The 19,618-nt window shown below is 36.9% G+C and overlaps 1 protein-coding gene across 1 annotated transcript in view; it reads right to left on the reverse strand.

The window, feature by feature from the left end:
- LOC122809189 (myelin-associated glycoprotein-like) overlaps nt 1-19,618 on the reverse strand; it is a 553,400-nt gene that overhangs the window by 328,468 nt on the left and 205,314 nt on the right. The window lies entirely within an intron of this gene.

The raw sequence follows: 19,618 nt of genomic DNA on the forward strand, positions 1-19,618 counted from the left end.
ATGGCCATGTTCATGCATACATTCCATTAGGGTCTACATGGTGCCTACACAGATTTTATTGAATCCTGAGGATTTTCTTTTCAACATTTCTACAGTGGAAACATTTTCAGCTCTGCATGTACTACTATAGACTGGGTCTTGAAAAATAAATATATAGAAGGACAATAACTTTATTTGTTTCTTCTGTTGATACTTCTTTCTATATTCCTAGTATTTCATCAGCCTTTCTCAGTGTTATTTCACTTTCACTTACCCTCTTGTCTGCCACATGGTATGGTTGGAACATGACAGCAGGTGAGGAGAATTTAGCTTATCTCATTTTTGTAAATCAGTCCGTATTGCTATGCAGAAAATCAAGCCATAAAGCTATGTATATATGTGTGTATGTGTATATACATATATATATATATATATATATATATATATATATATATATAGATACATATATATATATATATATATATATATATATATATATATGGGTTCCCTGCATATGTTCGAAGTTTCACTACTTCGAACCCCACTTCACCGAGTCCACTTGTTCAAAGTAGTGAAACTTTGAACATTGACTTTGGCAGTCCACTACAGCACAAAATGGGAATATTCCCTTTTCCCCACTGTAGTGCAATCTTGGAGTTGGTATATTTATGTAGCGGGGTGAAGGGGGCACAGCCGGGGGCTTGCCCCCCTGCAAAAACCTGTTTTAGTGGGTTTTTTTGGGTAGCCCGGGGAACTAGACTTCAGCGAAAGTGCTCTTTCGTTAAAGTGGACTTTCGCTGAAGTGTAGGGTCTACTGCTCTATTTGCGAAGAAGTGCATTTTCGATGTAAAGCAGTAGACCTATATATATGTATGTATATATATATATATATATATATATATATATATATATATATATATATATATACATACATATATACCATACATAGCACATAGGTTGCAGATTTAGTTAACATGTTATGTATGGTTTGATTTCCCAATCTTCATAAGAACTAATTCAAATCTGACGTGTTCTTGAATTCCAGTAATATTTTGACCTTCTTACCTCTTTTTAAAAAACTGCACTGGAAACTTAACAGTTCTTTAGTGAAATTGTTTATCTTTGTATTTTCTTCTGGTTTTCATACTTTAATTTTGGGTTGTCTTCTTCTCGTACATGTATTGCTATTTAAGGGATGTCATCCATTAGGACTCTGGATTCCATTGAAATATATATGCATTTCTACCATCTCCCATTTTTTTCTTTCTCCAAGACTGTCTATTTCAATCCCATAATGATTTATTTAAAACATCCTCTGCTTACTCTGTCCTATTTCTCTTATCCTCCCTTGTACTGCATTAATCATGTAAGCTAAGTAGTTTACAAGGTAGATTTTCAAACTGTCTATACCAAGGGATAGTTGCTATGAATTTCTTCTGCTCTTGTCTATGCTATTCATCGCAGTATATATGCAGCCTTCCATGCTCTGCTTTTCTCTTCTACCAACTAGCTGTTAAGTCATCCTGCATGACTTTTCTCAAGTGCCTTTTTTCATTTTTTGCTACTGCAACTGTATACTTATTTCCAGAGTTTGTTTCATTGCTGCTTTATTTATTTTTAGCTTATTCACTGACTACTATGCAAAATCATCTCTTTAGCACATCCACTTTTGTACTGATGATGTTTTGTGACTGTGTTATAAGCAACCAACCAATATCTTCCTTCTGATGGGCTGACCCACTAGTACAAACAATACAGAATTTATATTTTCGGTGACTGTGAACAAGTTCAACCTTATGTGCCAATGGGTCAGTCAGAGAAGACCAGTAGCCTAAAACCTGCTTTCCTTCCTCTTGAGTTAGGAAGAGAATGTATTTATCATCTATATAAGAACATTCACTGGTAACTGGTAAAGGTTGAAGGATACTTCTGGACAGAATGAACCCCAATATTTTTTTCTGTCTAACAAGCATGCTGACAAAATATTCTTAAGAAGTAGGCTTGAATATGTAAACTCATACAGAAATACTGTGCTGTAATGCATTGAATGTCAAGCACAGGAAAGTCTGGGCATGAAGTAAGAATCCTTTCCCTAACAATGTTATGCCATCCAATTTATTAAGTCCAACTGTGAAAGATACATAGCCTGATAACCCCACTGTACTTTTCTTTTGAGTTTGTAATTGCATTAAGCGGCAAGAACAAGTCAATAGAGGGGAGATCATCCATGAACTAGCCTAAAGTAAGGCATAGAAATGGAGGCAAGAAATCATTTCCTTATACATGTACTGCATTATTTATAATGACTCTGTAAAACAATGGTCTTCTTAAAGAATACATTTTCCATACCCTTCTCTCTCCAGTTGTTTAGTTAATATTTAATCCATACCACTGCCATCATAGCCATAAAAAGTCTTTGTGATTAGCTCACCAACTTATGGCAGTGTGCCATATCAGATTGTCTGATACACTCACAGCATTCACGTTTGCAGCCCTTTTAAATGTAATGTTCAAGTTTCTCCTTCAAAACGTGCTATAAGATTTATCTCTCATGATTACACTGTTGTGAATCCATGTTGCATATGGGTCTAAATGATAGTGGTTTGCTTATAGGTTCATAGGTAGGTACTAGGCTATCGGCCCAAGGGCCTATGTAAGCCTAGCCAGCAAGGTTCCATAGTTTACACCACACAAAAAAGTTATTTTCTTGTACCACTGTCGAGCAGAGACACAGAAGTGATCCCCGGGGTGTATTTTTTATTTGCCATCCACTCATCAAGATTTTTCTTGAATAGTGCTAATGAAGAACTTTGCCTGACATAGATGGGTAGCTTGTTCCAGAGTGTAGGAAGTCTCTGGGACAGGAATCTATCCCTCCAGTGTGTCCTGTTTATTGTGGTGATAAGGTATAGGTCCCTAGAGTGTGTAGCTTGGAGGGATTGGGATTTCTTTAGGTGTAGCATGTCCAACAGCTCTGGGTTTGACATAGCTTTATTTGTTAGGCATAGATCACCTCAGAGTAGGCGATATGCTATGGAGTAAAGCTGGAGTTTTTTGAGGTGGTCATTGTAGGGCATTTGTTTGAGGCCAGTAATCCTCTTTCTGAGGTACTTCTGTGGCCTTTCCAGCTGCTGCAGATGTCTTGTGAGGTACATTCCAAAAGGGGCGTTGTACTCTATAATGGGTCTAATGAGTGATGAGTAGAGGGGAACAATGACCTCTTTTTCCTGGATGAGAACCCTTTTATGATGAGGTGTGCCACGTAGAAGGACTCCCTGACTACTGTGGCTATGTGACTATCAAAGGAGAGACTAATGTCCACCTGGGTCACAAGGTCTCTTATCACGCATTCGGTGTTAAGTAGATTGCTGCCTATGTGGTAGTTCATGGGTACAGAGTTTTTACCAAAGGGGATGACACTGCACTTTTTGGCATTGAGCTTGAGGCCATGGCTCTGACACCAGGCATCTGTCTCAGTGAGACCCTTCTGTAGGATGTCCACATCATTTGGGGACTTGACTATGGCTCCTAGTTTGCAGTCATCTGTGAACTTCGTTAGCCAGAGGCCTTCTGTGTTAGCCTGTACTTCAGAGAAGTAGATACCAAACAGAAGCGGTCCCAGGATAGAACCCTGTGGTACTCCACTTGTCACTGGTTTGAAGTCAGATTTGGAGTCTGCAACGTTTTACAGTGTGGGTTCTGTCAGTGAGCCAGTTGGCAACCCATCTTGTGGCATAGGGATTTTTACCTAGTTTAGTGAGTTTAGCTATAATTCCAGAATGGGGGATGGTGTCGAAATCCTTTGCGAGGTCAAGATAGGCTGTGTGAACCACCTTACCCTCATCCACGGCTTTGGTGACTGCCTCAAAGAAGTCAATCAGGTTCAGGAGGCATGATCTGCCTTTCACAAACCCAAACTGGGTGGGATCCAGAGTTTGGAGGTTACCAATGTCTTTGTTTATGAGTTCCATGATGATACATTCCATGGCCTTGCAGACCAGGCTCATCAGGCTAATAGGACGATAGTTTCTTTTTTGTCTTGCCTGTGATTCTAGAATCCTTCCTATAGCATAAGTTAAAGTAGTAGTTCTGCAGTCTCTGATCTGGACTTGATCAGATTTCATCATTCCTGAAGATGTACTTACTTTCAGTCATCAGAGATGAAAAAATGGCACCAGCTACTACCAAATATGTTCTAAATCAGCATGGTGCAGTTCCAATGGAGAAATTAAAACAAAAAAAAGATGATTTGTACAGCATTTTATCTTAATATACAATGGTACATTATGGCATCCAGCAGACATAATACCCAATAATTTTTTGTTATTAGTCCAGTTATTTGTATTTGTTAGCTAGAAAACCCATTAGATGTTAAGTTCCATTTGCTCAGATAACCTAAAACCACTCTCTAGTTAAGTAACTTGTTCAGTGCCACACAATATGTCATTTAATACTCAAGGAATCAAATGCAGGAATTAATAATGCAACTTCTCAGCAGCTCCTAGTCATAACCTTTAAAAGGCATGAAGCAAGAAAGAAAACATAATAATATGTATGAAACATGTAGAAGCTAGTGGCAAAGATCAGCATTAAATTACAGGAAACAAAGTGCTATATTACAGCATTACATTTACAGAATAAAAGGGAGAAACCTTAAACGGTAAAGCAGAGGCAAGGGGTGCAAGAGGAAAAGATTACAAGAGGGAGTGAATAACAGTGAAGGAATAAAGTGAGTGGAAGAGAAAGGCAGTTATCTTGTGCTACCAGTAGAAATCAAAAACATTTCTGTTATCACTAAAGCATGAAGTACTTCACTAATGCAGTCATCAAGGCAGCAAAAGGAAACATATCCAACATGTGGAGAGTAACACAAACAGAATGTACATTTTTCTGGGATCATTTATAATATAGGACAGACAGCGCATAGTAATATGAATTCATGACACAGAGATTGCATAGCAATATAAGTACATGGCATTAAGTGACATGTTTGCATCACAGTCTGACAATGAACAGTTCCTTGGTATAATGCCATCTCAGATTTAATAAATATACAATGACTCATTAGTTTACAAAAATGCATGTTTCCAATAGCTGCAGGATGTGTCAGAAATGCAAATTTCAGCTACACACCTCATTTGTACAGAACTAGAATGTGGAGTAAGAATCCATCATATTACTGGATGCTAAAATTCAGAAACCATAAAAACCTCACAGCAATGTTTCCTGAGTTGTTGACAAGTAGCCCATCCAATATTTTAACATGGCTGTTGTAATATGCCAGTGAAGAGATCTGTCATCCTTTGGAGTTAGAACATTAACTTATATGTAGACAATCTGACACAAGCTTGTTGCAATAGACAATGCCAAAATGCTAGCTGCATCCGTGCTGTTGTGGATAAGGAAAACCATCAGACACAGCTTGCTGAGTGGGATGGCAAATAAGGATGGGATGAGTAACAAGCAGAGACAAAACATAAGGGAAGTAGCAATGGCAAAGCTTGTTCATCTATTGCATCTCTCTCTTATGTGTAGCTGCTAAACATGAAATATGTTTTTCTTCCAGCCACCTTTATTGAATTATAACTTTTGACACAGGCAAATTTACATTCATATAAAAGTAATCATATTATAACTAACATAACTAACATTTTACTTCACATATATTGCTATATATCATATAACCTAAGCAACATTACTTAAATTATTAAATTCCTGTCCCCTTTCTTAAACAAGAAACATCTTTTTTAAGCCATCACTTACTACATAGGCAATTATACATGTATTTAAATGAAGACAAACCACACTGACACAATCCAAGTTGCAAGCATTTTACATCACAAACCGGACTGACACACTCCCAGTTGCAAACATTATACATCACTTATAATCTTTTTCAGGCAAACATTACATAGCTCATTTAAGTCCTGCCTTCTTTTAAACCTCATTCCTTCCTTGTATGTATTATTCCCACAATTATCATTTTTTCCTATGTAGTTTGCTCCTATCCTTTTTTTAAAGATCTCACTCATAGTTGTTTTATCTCTGTTACTATATTCACTACTTCTAGTATAGCTGGTTTAGAATTTGATTTCCATTTTCTAGTAATTTCTTTTTTGTCAGCCACTATTATTAGACACAGTGAGGCCTTACCATGCCTAGGCAATTCTGATTCTGTATCATAGCTCAGAAAAATGATCTTCCTCATCTGACCAATCTGCCCACTCAACATCTCCGACAGTACATCCTGCAGGGAATCCTTAAAGTCTGCCAATTCACAGCACTCCCACAAAATATGTTCCCAATTACCTCTTTCTTCGCTGTCACACCTTCATTTGTTGTCTGTCTGAGGAAAAATTCTCTGGCGTCTACTTGGGGTATAGAAATATCTATGCAGACATCTCCGGGCAAAAATCCTAAATCTTTGAGATTTTGTTGCATATTTGGGAGGCATCCATATATCCTCCCATTTTTTCTTTTTGAACTGCTTATCCAAGTTCTCTTCCCAATCCTTTCTAACCTCCTCTGACTGATTCCTATAGTTATCATGCAATATTTACTAAACGTGTATTATTGTGTGAAAGGTATGGAGATAGGTAAGACTTTCACATTTATTCTCATTTGGACATGCCAGTAACACCTCCTTTATTGAGGATGTGAGATTAGTTCTGCTCTGATCTCCACTACATGAAGTATATTACTCTAGCCAGCATATCACATTTATCAGCTCCATAAGGATGAGTTAGATGTCCTGCATGGTTATAAAGCACGCTGGGGGTTCCTGATCTTTACAGCTAGTATGAAACCCTCTTTAAACTGCACACATAACATCTCTATCCTTTGAAGATTACCTGGATCTGCACTACATCTGTGATATAGACGGAACAGGTGCAACAGCTGTCACTGCCACACCTGCTTCTCCTGCTGCTTCTGCATAACCAATGGCTGCAGTGGTTTGGCAAATGTGCTCTTCAGTTGTCCAGTCTGGAATATGGGATCATTGTCCAGTATCTTGTGGATCTTGCACAGTGATGGAACATAAATATAAAGAGAACATGAGAAAAGCCAACATTTTACCTAATATGTAGAACTACTGAGAGCAATGCATGCTTTGCTTGTAACACAACCACTACCTAGCCTTCACAGAAATGTTATAGTTATGTTTTGATGTGGGCTATGACAAGAGTGAATAGAAAAGAAACTCCCCAGTTTAAACTCATATTTTTTATCAGTGGATGCATGTGGAAATATACAACTAGTAACAAAAGTAACTCAAGTCAGTGCTAGTTTAACCAGATAAACAACATCTGGTGGCAGAATAGTGAAGGAGAGCCCAGGATATAAAAGTAGAACAGTACCAGTCCTGCATACACAGCTACCTCATTTGAACTATGACTTCAGTCAAGCCCAAATGAAGGGCATGTTCATATATAAGTGGAGTACCTACAGATCCAATATGGAGGTCAATGCACATCATGTAACTTTAGGTATAATGAATGACATTAGACAGCTCATTCCATGTCTGCTGGTGCTGTTTCTCACTGAGCAGGAAATCTGTCAATATACTTAGCCAGTGTCCTATGTAGTCAAAGTAACTTGCAGTGCTCCAGGCTTTGAAACTCATCATCAGACAGAAGTTACAAAACTCCTTTGGATTGATGGTATGAAGGCATAGTTCTACCAACATAACAAAGCAAGCAAACGAAAATATGAAGATGTTACTGATCAATGCTAGGAGTGTAAACAATATACCCTCTACAAGCCATTCTCTCTCAGGGGGATGTAAACATTTATGTAGTGACTGAGACATGTTTGAAACATTGGAGAGCACCCCAGCTATGCAGATTATACCACCTATCACATTTTTAGATTACATACTGCGCAGGATGGAAAAAAAGGTGGAGGTGTCTCAATCTTCATTCTGAAGAGACTCATATAAGGCTGGTAAAGCAACATGATGCAATAGAGCTTCTTCATCTTTAAATAATCATCAGAAAGATCTTGTACCTTATATTAGCTATCTGTATGACCCAAGAAAGCTATAATACCTATTTACAGGAATTGGAATTATTCAGTATTAAATCCAATAACATCTTGCTAGATGATCTACGCTATCCAACTATAGATTAAGAAACCTACACCACCACTAGTGCACAAGCACAGGGATTTCTGAACTTTGTCAGTAAAAACAGTTAGAGTACCCAATGGGGGAAGAACATCTTGGATTTTGTCCTTACTAATATGGGGGCAATGTGTACCATCCCTTGCACATCTTCATCACTTGTTAATTCTAGCCATAAAGCCATCTATTTTGAAATGAAACTGAAACTAGAGACTCCTTCAACCTAAAGCACCTTTAGAAATTCCACTAAGACAAACTATCTACTCCTAAGAGATAGACTGGCAAGATTCAAATCCCCACCAAACCCAGTTAACTCTACTGAATATGCCAAAATGTACACCACCACACTATACCAGCATGTAAACAGATGCATAGCTGCAGCTGTATCCTGTAGAAACAAAGGGCAAACATTACAAACAAGCCCCTTTGGTAGAATTATATTATCAACAAGTTGTATAATAAAAGGAAGAGAATTTTGGCAAAGGTAAGAAGAGAAACTCCCAGAATGACACAGCTTTAATTAGTGAAATAAAAAAGCAACTCAGGAGCTTAATAGAATCTAACAAAGTCAAGTCTGAGGCTAAAATAGCCACCCATGACAAAGACAAACACAAGGGGCCAGATTCAATAAAGCCTACACTAAGTGTACACTGTTCTGAGTGAACAGGAGAATGCAGATATGACACACACCTCCTTCTTCCTAATTTTAGTTTTCCTACTGATATTCTTACAGCTTTAAATATTGACAGGGATTCATAAAGGTTATTACAAAGCGTAGACTACATGAACACTTACTGTAATCTTTCTGAGTGACTAGAAAGTACAAAAAATGTGATAAGAATTGTATTGAATACATAGTGTGTACACCTAGTGTAGGCTTTATTGAATTGGCCCCATCTTGGTTAGTTATGTCCATAATTTCAGATGCTTGATGCATCAATGTACTGAGCTAATTTTGAATGATGTTACCTACATTAAGGCTGAAGATATAGATAACCTACTGGCCGATAAATTCATCTCAAACTTTACTCCTCTCTCCCATCTGTCTATCCCACAAGATATACCTGAAACTGACTCAGCTCCAGCTATCACATGACCAAGTCTTGAAAGCACTCTTTAAAAGCTAAAAATAAATGTGCTCTAACAATATGCCTAGATGCATCTTAAATAGCATGAAGCATGATTAAGCCACACTCCTCACAAAACTGATCAAACTCAGCCTCCGTACAGGTTTTATACCAAGTGATTGGAGAACAGCTACTGTCATTCTGCAGCATTAGGAAGGACCTTCTACACACTCAGACAATTACCTACCCATAAAACTGACCAATCTCATATGGAAAGCCATGGAAAGACTTATCTTGGAACTAATCATTAAGGACATAGGGAACCTCGAAACACTGAAACAGTCTCAGCTTGGATTTGTCAAGGGCAGGTCATACTTAACTCCACCTAGTGGACTTCTTTGAAATGTTCACCAAAGCAATGGATGAAGATAAACAGTACACACAATACCGTGACCTGGCCATGGCTTTGTCACAATGCTTGTCTTGGACATAGTAGAACAGTTAAAAAAATGGGAATAAGCCTGTACATCAGCCATTGGATTGTCAGCTAGCTCAAAGTAAGGATGCAGAAAATCAAGATAGGGGAAGCTACCTCCATGAAGAAACCAGTCACAATTGGAGTCCTCAGTGTGTGGCGCCAGGACTTCTCCTGTTTGGCATCTACTACTCTGAAGTAAAAGCCAAAGCCAAAGAACACTGTCTAAATTTGAAATGACTGCAAGCTAAAAGCAGTCACTGAATTCCCAAATGACTTAGCCATCCTGTAGGAAGTTTTGGCCCAAACAAACAACTGGTGCCAGAATGATAGACTGAAACTAATTGCCAGAAATGCACAATTATATTCTCTGGGAAGTTGTCTACCCCAGGGAAATACCTCATTGACAATACACTCCTGAAAGTTGACCAAGTTGTTTGGGATTTGGAAACCTACATTTTGACCAACATGTGTCTACTGTGGTAATATAGTCCTTCTGTACTGTACAACTGATAAACAAAGCAATTGTGAATAGATCAAGAGATGCCATTGTCCCCCTTTACTCAGGCCTCTTTAGGCCATTTATTGAGTATAGTTCCCCCTTGGCATGTATCTGTCTAGACATATGCAACAAGTGGAATGCCCACAGAGATACCATACTAAAATTATACAAGGCCTAAACTATATAGCCTACATCGGTTGCCCCAAAGCCATGTCACTATATGCAGTATCTTACAGAGTGCTAAGAGGTGAACTGTATTTGGCATGCAAAGTATCTTCCAACCCAGTAATGATGGACCTACTGCACATCAGCAAGTCAAATGGCATTAGAATTACTTGGTCCAGGGATTCTAAACTTCTTTTGCAAAATAAAAAGAATGGTTTGGAGTGATAGGTATATCTCACAGAAGATACCACTGCTCTAGAACAGACTCCTCATCCACATAAAATAAAGCTCATTCCTGTTCATATTCAACTGCAACTTGGCTCTACGGATGGGCAATAGAAAATTTACCCCAAGACTGCCCCCGTGATACCAATGGATTGTAGTTCCTAAATGCAAGTATCCCATTCATGGGTCCCATCAAATTATCTAAGGTATGATTACAGTTATTCTCACTGGGGTAATATATAATTATCAGCCATGGGGTGGTTAAAGCCAATCTAGCACCAAATGAGATAGGGTAATTCAAGCAGCAAAAGGGAAATCAGCTAGGTTTAAAATAGCTGACTACTGCAGCTAGCCTAGTATGTAAGCTATGAATTCAGGAACTTATAAAGTGGTCTCCTTTCATAACACTAAATCTTACCTCAGTAGCTATTCACCACTTTTCTGTAACTGACTGTTATTCTGATTTCTGCACTCTGACTGGTACACCAATAGTGTTGCTATTAGTCAATCTATGAGAAGGTCTCCAAAGTGCTGAGTCAGCCTGACTATATGGTTAGCATAGATTGACAGAGGTGTTTTGGCATATAATTTTTTTGATCGGATTTCTTAAGTAGTAAACAAAAGCTCACAAGAATGGTAGGTTATTTAACACTGAAGTATTGGAACAATTCTATATTGATACAAATGTAAGTAAAATAAACAACATCTCATTTCCCTGATTAATTCATCTATATATTAGTAATTCACAAATAAGCATTACTTTCTTTTAACAGTTTTCAGAGCTTTCACTACAAGAAGTGTTTTCAACTGTCAAGGGGCCATCTTTGTTTGCTTTCTCAGTATAGTTTGTTTAACCTTCACAGTCAATTGTCCAAACATTCTAGCATTGTAGATATATTTTCATTAAAGTGCAAGTTTCCATTTCAGGAGCTTTTTCAAAGGCCTGAGTAGTAATATTAGATAGAAGGATTAAAAATCACAAAATCCTGTGGGGAGCAACAATCACAATTTCAATAGCAATATCAGACCTTCAAAAATGATTTTACTTAAAAATTGGAAAGATTCTCTGCAAATCTGAGGTAGCTTTTGAATGGAATATTTCAATATATAATCCAAAAATTTTGTTAGACAGTGGGTCTTTGATCTATTGGAGTCCACTGTTGGTCTAAGAGGAGGATCTGCTAAAGAATTTTGGATTTTTAGAATATCAAAAATCCCAGCTATAACAGGATGATTATTCTCCCCCCCAAAAAAACATATTAATTTTGGTTTAGCTGTCCCTGCATTAACAAATATATTTTAGCAAAAGCAATATTAATTTCACTGCGAGAAACTTCTGAGCATTCTTCATCCAATAACAGAATGCTCATTCTGTTACTATAATCTTCACAATTCATAATAATCAATACCCCCTTATCTGGTTTTATAACTCTTCTGGCCTTATCATTACAAATTTCTTTAAACAATTTAAATTCAGTAGCTGACATGTTATAAAATCAATGTTTTGACCTTTGAAGAAAAAATGTATTTGTAACTACAGATGCTATTTATATATATATATATTATTATATGTTATTTATAAATGTTATTTATTATATAGATGTAATTTGTATTCTGTGATTCCACATTTTGAGGGGGTAGCAGGATTTGAGGAGATTTTATTTGATATAGGTCAGTTAGCACACAGAGTGAATTTCACCACTATTCTTATGGATATGGTGTTAAACAATTTCATATATTTTGAGGGCCAATATTTCAGTCAGAGTACTGGTATTGCTATGGGGGCAGCTTGTGCCCCCAGTTTTACAAACCTTGGTACGGCCCATTCGGAGTCTAAATGCATTTTTAACAACATTTATCAAAACTCTTGGTTATATTATATCCATTTTTTGGATGATATTTTTATTTTATGGACAGACACAGAGGATAAACTTGTAGAGTTTATTAATTATATCAGTGACACCACTGAATGTTTAATACTCTCCCATAAATACAATTCAGAGAAAATAATTTTCCTGGATGTTGAATTCAAAAAATATTGACCAATGATGTTTTACGTCAAATGTTTATAGAAAGCTTACTTTTTCAAACATCTATCTTCACTATTGTAGCTGGCATCCGAAACATCAGAAAAAGGCTATAGTGAAGGGCCAGTTAGTGAGATTGGCTAGGGTGGTTTCAGACAAAAATACATTCATTAAGTAATGTGATGTGTTATTAGATATTAGATATGTTTTCCAATAGGAGATATCCCATGGAATTTTGCATTAGAAATTAAGGACAAAGAGCTGTATAAAATAACCCATGGAATATATACATCCTTACTGGCTAGACCAATGCTGGATAGTGATAGACATGACACTAACATGTTTAATAGTGTAACAAATTTGTTACCTAACAATATGGACATTTTGTTTTTTATTTTTGACAGTCAGTTGTTTAAGTAACTTGGGGATAAGCCCCATGCAGTCTATAGAAAGGATAGATCCTTTAAAAATTTACTAAAACAACACAATACCAGTATGAGTAGGACACCAGGTATGTTTGAATGTGAGCACTGTTCTCAATGCCCACATATTATGAAAAAGAATAATGTCCTTATTACAGAAAGAAAATATAAAATTAATGGATATTATACATGTGAGTTGTCTCAAGTGGTTTATCTAGCCTGCTGTGTCTCATGGTCTGCATTTTAAGTGGGCAAAACATCCAGGAAACTTAAAGAAAGAATCTCTAAACATTTGTTAGATATCAGGAAGTGTAAAAACATTAGTGGCCTGCATAGGCATATTTTAGAGTATCCATTGCATTAATTACACTTATTGTTATAGAACAAATTAAAAAAAAATTTGCAGGGTTTGATTTTATAACCGATGAATACTTGAATAAAAGTGAATTAAGATGGTAGCTTAAACTCAGTGCTATGCATTTTACAGGATTAAATATATGCTCCATCAATCTGGTTTTAAAGTTAAAATATTTGGAAGTGTAAGTGGCTGTTCAAAGTATTTTTATTATTTTTAATATTTTTATTTTAATACATATAGGATTTATATACATATATCTATATATTTTTACATATATTTGTTATACATAGGTATTTATGTACTTTTAACTTTAATACGTTTTTTATATTGAATGTCAATCAAGGTTTAACTGTTTTGTTTGTAGTTGGTTGCACCTGTTAATTTCATTATTTAAAGGCATGTTTAATACACTTGAATTTACTTCAAATTAAGTCTGTAGTTTAAGGGATGAAAGCACTTAACTGTGAATAAAGGATTTGAACTTTAAAGTTTGGCTCAGCTTTTGAAGCTGTGATATTTATTTATTTATTTATTTACAGTTTGTTTACCAGGATAGTCTATTGTGCATCAAAAGAGCCCATTTTCAATGGAGTCCTGGGAAGAAAAGCTTCAACATGGTTAAAAATTACACAACATACCAAACAAAGGATATTACATAGTTTTAAAACATAATGGTATACAAAAAATTATTATTTTTTTTAAACATATAATGGTGTAACATGCACCAGCAAGAGAAAAGAGGATAGTACAGGGTGATAGGAGGAGGGGGTGTAGGAGTAAAAAGTATGAGGAGGGTGGGAGGGGATTGGCTCGAAAGGTAGAATAAGTACAAAGTGGGGATCAAGGTTGCAGTAAGTGAGAGCGTGGCAGATAGCGTAGAGAGGTAGGACGGAAGTGAGGTAAGGTAGAGGGAAATCCGGAGGGGTGAGATCATGAACATTCCCAGTGAGATTAGAGGTGGGAATACAGTAGGGTTTTGAAGGAAGAGTGGTTATTGGTGGTACAAATTGGTGGCATGGATACTACAGTTGGAATTGTGATTGGAGCTCCTCATGGAACTTTGTGTTTTTTGGTTTGTTATATATCTCTTGTTCCAGTTCATGCTTCTAAGATAACAGGATTAGACAAATAAATGAAAGTACAAGGTCTGTTGAATGAATACATCCTGTACAATCCCATTGTATTTGGAAATAATTTAAAGTTTTAGTGAAGGCTTTCACTTCAACACTATCTACTGAATGCCAGCAAACTAGAACAGATAGTAAATCTTTCTGATGTATGTTAATCTCATCAGTATTAAACTCTTTTTACTAAGTTTGTCAGCTTGGAAGTCTGCTTCAGGGATTCTGGTCAAAATTGTTTAGATATAATTTTTAACCAATATCACCTTTTTTGATAATTTCATCTGTTTCTTCCTAATAGGTCAACTGCTGGATAATATCAAAGCAGCAGAGTACCCAACAGATAAATGAGTAACCGTTCAAACAAATGACTAAAACAAATGTGAAAAATGCACAAATGGTTAGACGAAACATGGCTGGAAATAACATAAATAAATAGATACTTACTTTCTATCTTAAAGAAACAGACCTAGTTCCAACCAAAATATTTTTATATGTGTGTTGATCAATGTAATAGAGGTTAATGCACATGCATCAGGAGCTTTTGATTCTATTCTATTCTATTACTGTTGGATGTTTTACATGACACTTAGGTGGTGAATGTATTTTATTATTTTTGAGTATATGCTTTGAGTTCAAATGTATAATTTGTAATGAATTATCTGTAGGTGAAGTACATGTACCTACAACCTACTTGTTATGGACAGATGTTTATGGTTACACATTGCATTTTTCAGCTTTAGGTTGGAATTGGGTCTGTTTCTTTAAGATAGAAAGTACGTATCTACAAAATTACGTAGAATGCTCTTAGCGCAATAGTGAGGTTGTTTGGTACATCTGATGCACATTAATGAATATCAGTACTTGAAATGTTAGTATTTTTAAATGTTACTGCATTTCTATGTTTTATATGGCCTGATGAAGCCACTATATGAGTGGTGAAAGCACTTACCTGTTATTAAAAAGTTTTATGTTATTTACAGCCGTGTTTCGCCTAACCATTTGTGCTTTTTTTTTTGCATTTGTTTTATCCAACTGCTGAATAATGTCTATGTGCAGGTGCTCCTTAGCATAACTGCATATAAAGCTATAAGTGTTTGTGTCAATAAAGATGAGGATCACATATATAGGTTGCTTCTAATGTTTTCTTTATATACAGGTCATATATTTCATGTTTCCTTTCATACATTCATGTTATTTTACTCAGCATGTATGTAAACCCGTGTTTTTGTCATGCACAATATTATGCATCTGCTATGTGTTTGCCCTCTATGTCTTTCATTGACAATGTGGCCTAGGTCATGCACAAAATTATTGTAATTTTTATCTGCTGAATTCTAAGAGATCTTTTTGGAAAAAGAAGAATTAGTGAATAAATTAATTTCATACTTTACTCCTGTCTCCCCAAATATGCTCACCGCATCTAAGCATGCCCAAGCCACTCCCCTGCAACATTACCTCAGAGGAAGTCCTAAGTGCTCTCTCCAAGGCCAAAACACTGGTTTGATTGGCCACGCAATTTGCCAGGTTGTCTTTTTGTCATTACCAGACACTGACTGACTTCTCATTATAAATATTCAATGCTAGCTTCTCCAATGAATTTTTGCCAGATGTATAGATAACTGCTGCAGTCATATCACTCCACAAGGGTGGATCCTTGATTGACTCAAGCAACTATAGACCTATCACTCTCAGCAATCTTTTCTGTAAGACAATGGAGATATCATTAAGGACCTCGCATTGGTAGCCTTCAAACCCTGGACCCCAACTAATCTGGGTTTCTTAAAAGCAGACTGCTTACTTCTTAAACCCTGTAGACCTTTCTTGAACAAGTCACTAAGGCATCAGACTCAAGTAAATCAGTTCACCTGGCATCCCTGGACTTGGCAAAAGCTGTCCGTACCATTCCACACTCAGACATTTTTGAAAAGCTAAGCCAATCAAATGTAAATCCATATGTTACCCACTGGGTGGCAAAGTGGCTCATCAACACAACGCACTCTGTTGGTGATGCAGCACACACTCAGTTAAAAGACCATCAGCAATGTCCCTCAGGAATTGGTCCATGGACCACTCCTCTTTGAGGTCTACTTCTCTGATGTGAAGGCAGACAACAATGGCCTGTGGCTGACAAATTTTTCTGATGACTGCAAATTCTTTGCTGTCATAAATACCCCAGATAACCTACATATTCTCCAGGAAGGGGTAAACTCATAATAACAAATGTTGCTTGGACCACAGCCTCAAAGTAAGTGCCAAAAATATAACAATGTGTCCTTTGGCAAAACTGAACACTCCTGTTTCTATCATATATGTGACATCCCCTTAAAAATTGACTCAATCATGGGAGACTTGGGCGGCTTTGACCACCAAGTGACCACTGTTGTTAGGAAATCATTTTATACAACCATACTAATCACCATAGGCATATATTCCAGATCCAAGTAAGTCACTTTCCCCCTAGTTATCCTCTAAATCAAACAAATAATAGAATATAATGCCCCTTTTGGTATGTACCTGGCTAGACATTTGATCCAGCTTGAGAGATCACAACATTTCCTTACCAAACCAAATCAAGGGTCATATCCTGTATAGAGTTATCCTGACAGCCATAAAGCTCTCTTACTCTGTTTCATTTCCTGCCAACTGCTATGAGGAAATTTCTGTCTTGCCTGCACAGCCTTGAAAGATGCAGCCCTACGTAACCTTCTATACAAACCAAAAAATAAATAAATAAATAAATAAAATACGACCATAAACACCCAACTCAACAAACCTAAAGTAAAAATGAAACATGAATTGGACCTGTTCGGATATATATCTTTAATACAAAATACTTCTTTTAAGAACAGACTCACCATAGAGGTAAAGGAAAGTAATGCTATTATCCTTTTTAAGCATAATCAAGATGTATGTCTGGATTGGCAATCAGATGTTACACCCTTGGTCTGGTCTCTCTAGCCCTTATAGAAAGGGAACAAAGCTAATTTGGGGTCTGGTATTAATTCATGTCTTGATTAATTTGTGGGATTGATGTCTAGGCTACAATTGGTGGTCTGGACATACAATAAATATATGAACCTGAGGAACATAGACATTCTCTACTGCAGTGTTAGTCTTTTGTCAGGTCAGCTGCATATGACTTAAAGAAATATAAATCATAAACAAACACTAGAGCTGCATCAATATCCCTTCATTGAGCAAGCTATTGCAACACATGGTTACACACTATTTTCTTTAAAGAGTGGAGTTAGTATTAGGATCTGAGGGATTTGCTTTTTATTAATGTAAGTGCCTTTTTCATTTAGGAGAGTAGCATGAAGGTACACCAGTACAAATCCAGCATGCATTCATGATTTATAATGAGTTTCTTCACCACTGCAATCTGTATTTATACAGCCATTTGTGCTCATCACCACATAAAGGGATTCTTTGAAGTTTTTCATGTAATCTATATATGGGTCATAGAATGAAAAGGAAAAATCCTACATCTGCATTGTTGTTGATGCCTGAGTTATAATATCAGATATGAAAAAGACTGAAGCAGTCAAGACAAAGATTTTAGCATGACATATATTTGACATATATAGATAAGACATCCATCCATAAATCATTCAGCTGTCTACTTTCAAAACCATTTGTACTTAAATGCGATGAAGAAGTTGGAGAAGAAGATGAAGAAGTTGGAGAAGAATTCCTTGTCCCCTGCAACTTTCTCCAACTCATTCTGTGCAATCCCCAGGCGTTATCTGGTGACCTTAGAGATATAATTTCTCCAAAGTGTGCTAGGTCTGCCTTGGGACCTTTTATCAATGCACAGAATATGCTACACCTCACATGAGACATTCTGGGAACTATGTCACAAGGTACTCCAGCCACTTCACAACTGGTCACTCTATGCATGAAGGAGTAGTGTCTGTACTTCACATATCTCCTGAATTACCAGTTTCCTCCATCTGTCATAGACACTGAACCCTTTTACTATTGGAAGAAACCTTCCAGTCTCTACTTGGATCTGTGATATAAGCCACTTGGTCACTACTTAAAATTTACAGGTGAGGATGGCAAAATCAACTGACCACTAAATATAGAGCATTGTTTTATGGCTCTGGTCTTAGTTTCCCATTATACTTTGGCACAATACCTGTAGTGCTACCACTGGTACACCTACCTGCTGCCTAGGCTCCTACTGCCCTCTGTCTTCAGTCATGAACTAGACCTCAAGATATTTAATTTTATAAGCTTTGTAAAGCCTTTAAAAAATCTTAGAATATTGTCCATTGCCATTTTAAAGATAAAGTCAACAAATAAATATCACTTTCTCTTTTATTTCACTCTGTTTTTAAACTCCATTTTTATTTTATCCTACTCACATAGGTTCATAGGTTCATACTAGGCTATCTGCCCTGGGGCAATTACAAGCCTAGCCTGATTTTGTTTGGCTTACGCCACCCCTTGATTTGAGTATACTGTGCCCTTTTTAAGGTTTAGTTTACTGTGCCTCTATCTAATAGTGACACGGAAGTAATCCCCGGGACAAACCTACGATCCCCCATCCACTCATCAAGATTCTTCTTGAAGAGATTCAGTGAGGTGCTCTGCCTAACATGAATTAGAATTCTATTCCAGAGCGAAGGGAACCTCTGGGTTATGAATCTGTCCCCCCAGCAAGTTCTATTTATTTCTGTGCTGAGGTTCAAGTCCCTCGAGCATGTGGCTCTAAGGGATTTAGATTTACTGAGGTGGAGCATGTCCATTAATTCAGGATTGGACATAGCTTTATATGTCAGGCATAGATCGCCTCAAAGTAGGCGGTATGCAACTGAGTAGAGCTGGAGTTTTTTTAACTGAGCAGCATATGGCATCTGCTTGAGTCCCTTGATCCTCTTGGTGAGGTACTTTTGGGGTCTTTCAAATTGCTGCAGGTGTCAGGTAAGGTACATCCCAAAAGGGGCATTATATTCTATGATAGGCCTGATGAGGGATGAATAAAGGGGCACAATTACCACTCTTGATCTAGATGTGAATCCTTTCATAATGAGGTGGGCTATGTAGAAGGTCTTTCTAACCACTTTGGCAATGTGGTTGTCAAAGGATAGATTGCTATCAACATGGGTCCCCAGATCCCTAATTACTTTCTCTGTACTTAATGGGT

The sequence above is a fragment of the Protopterus annectens genome, chromosome 8.part0, assembly GCF_019279795.1.
Source record: "Protopterus annectens isolate FY-2018-M chromosome 8.part0, PAN1.0, whole genome shotgun sequence".
NCBI lineage: Eukaryota > Metazoa > Chordata > Ceratodontiformes > Protopteridae > Protopterus > Protopterus annectens.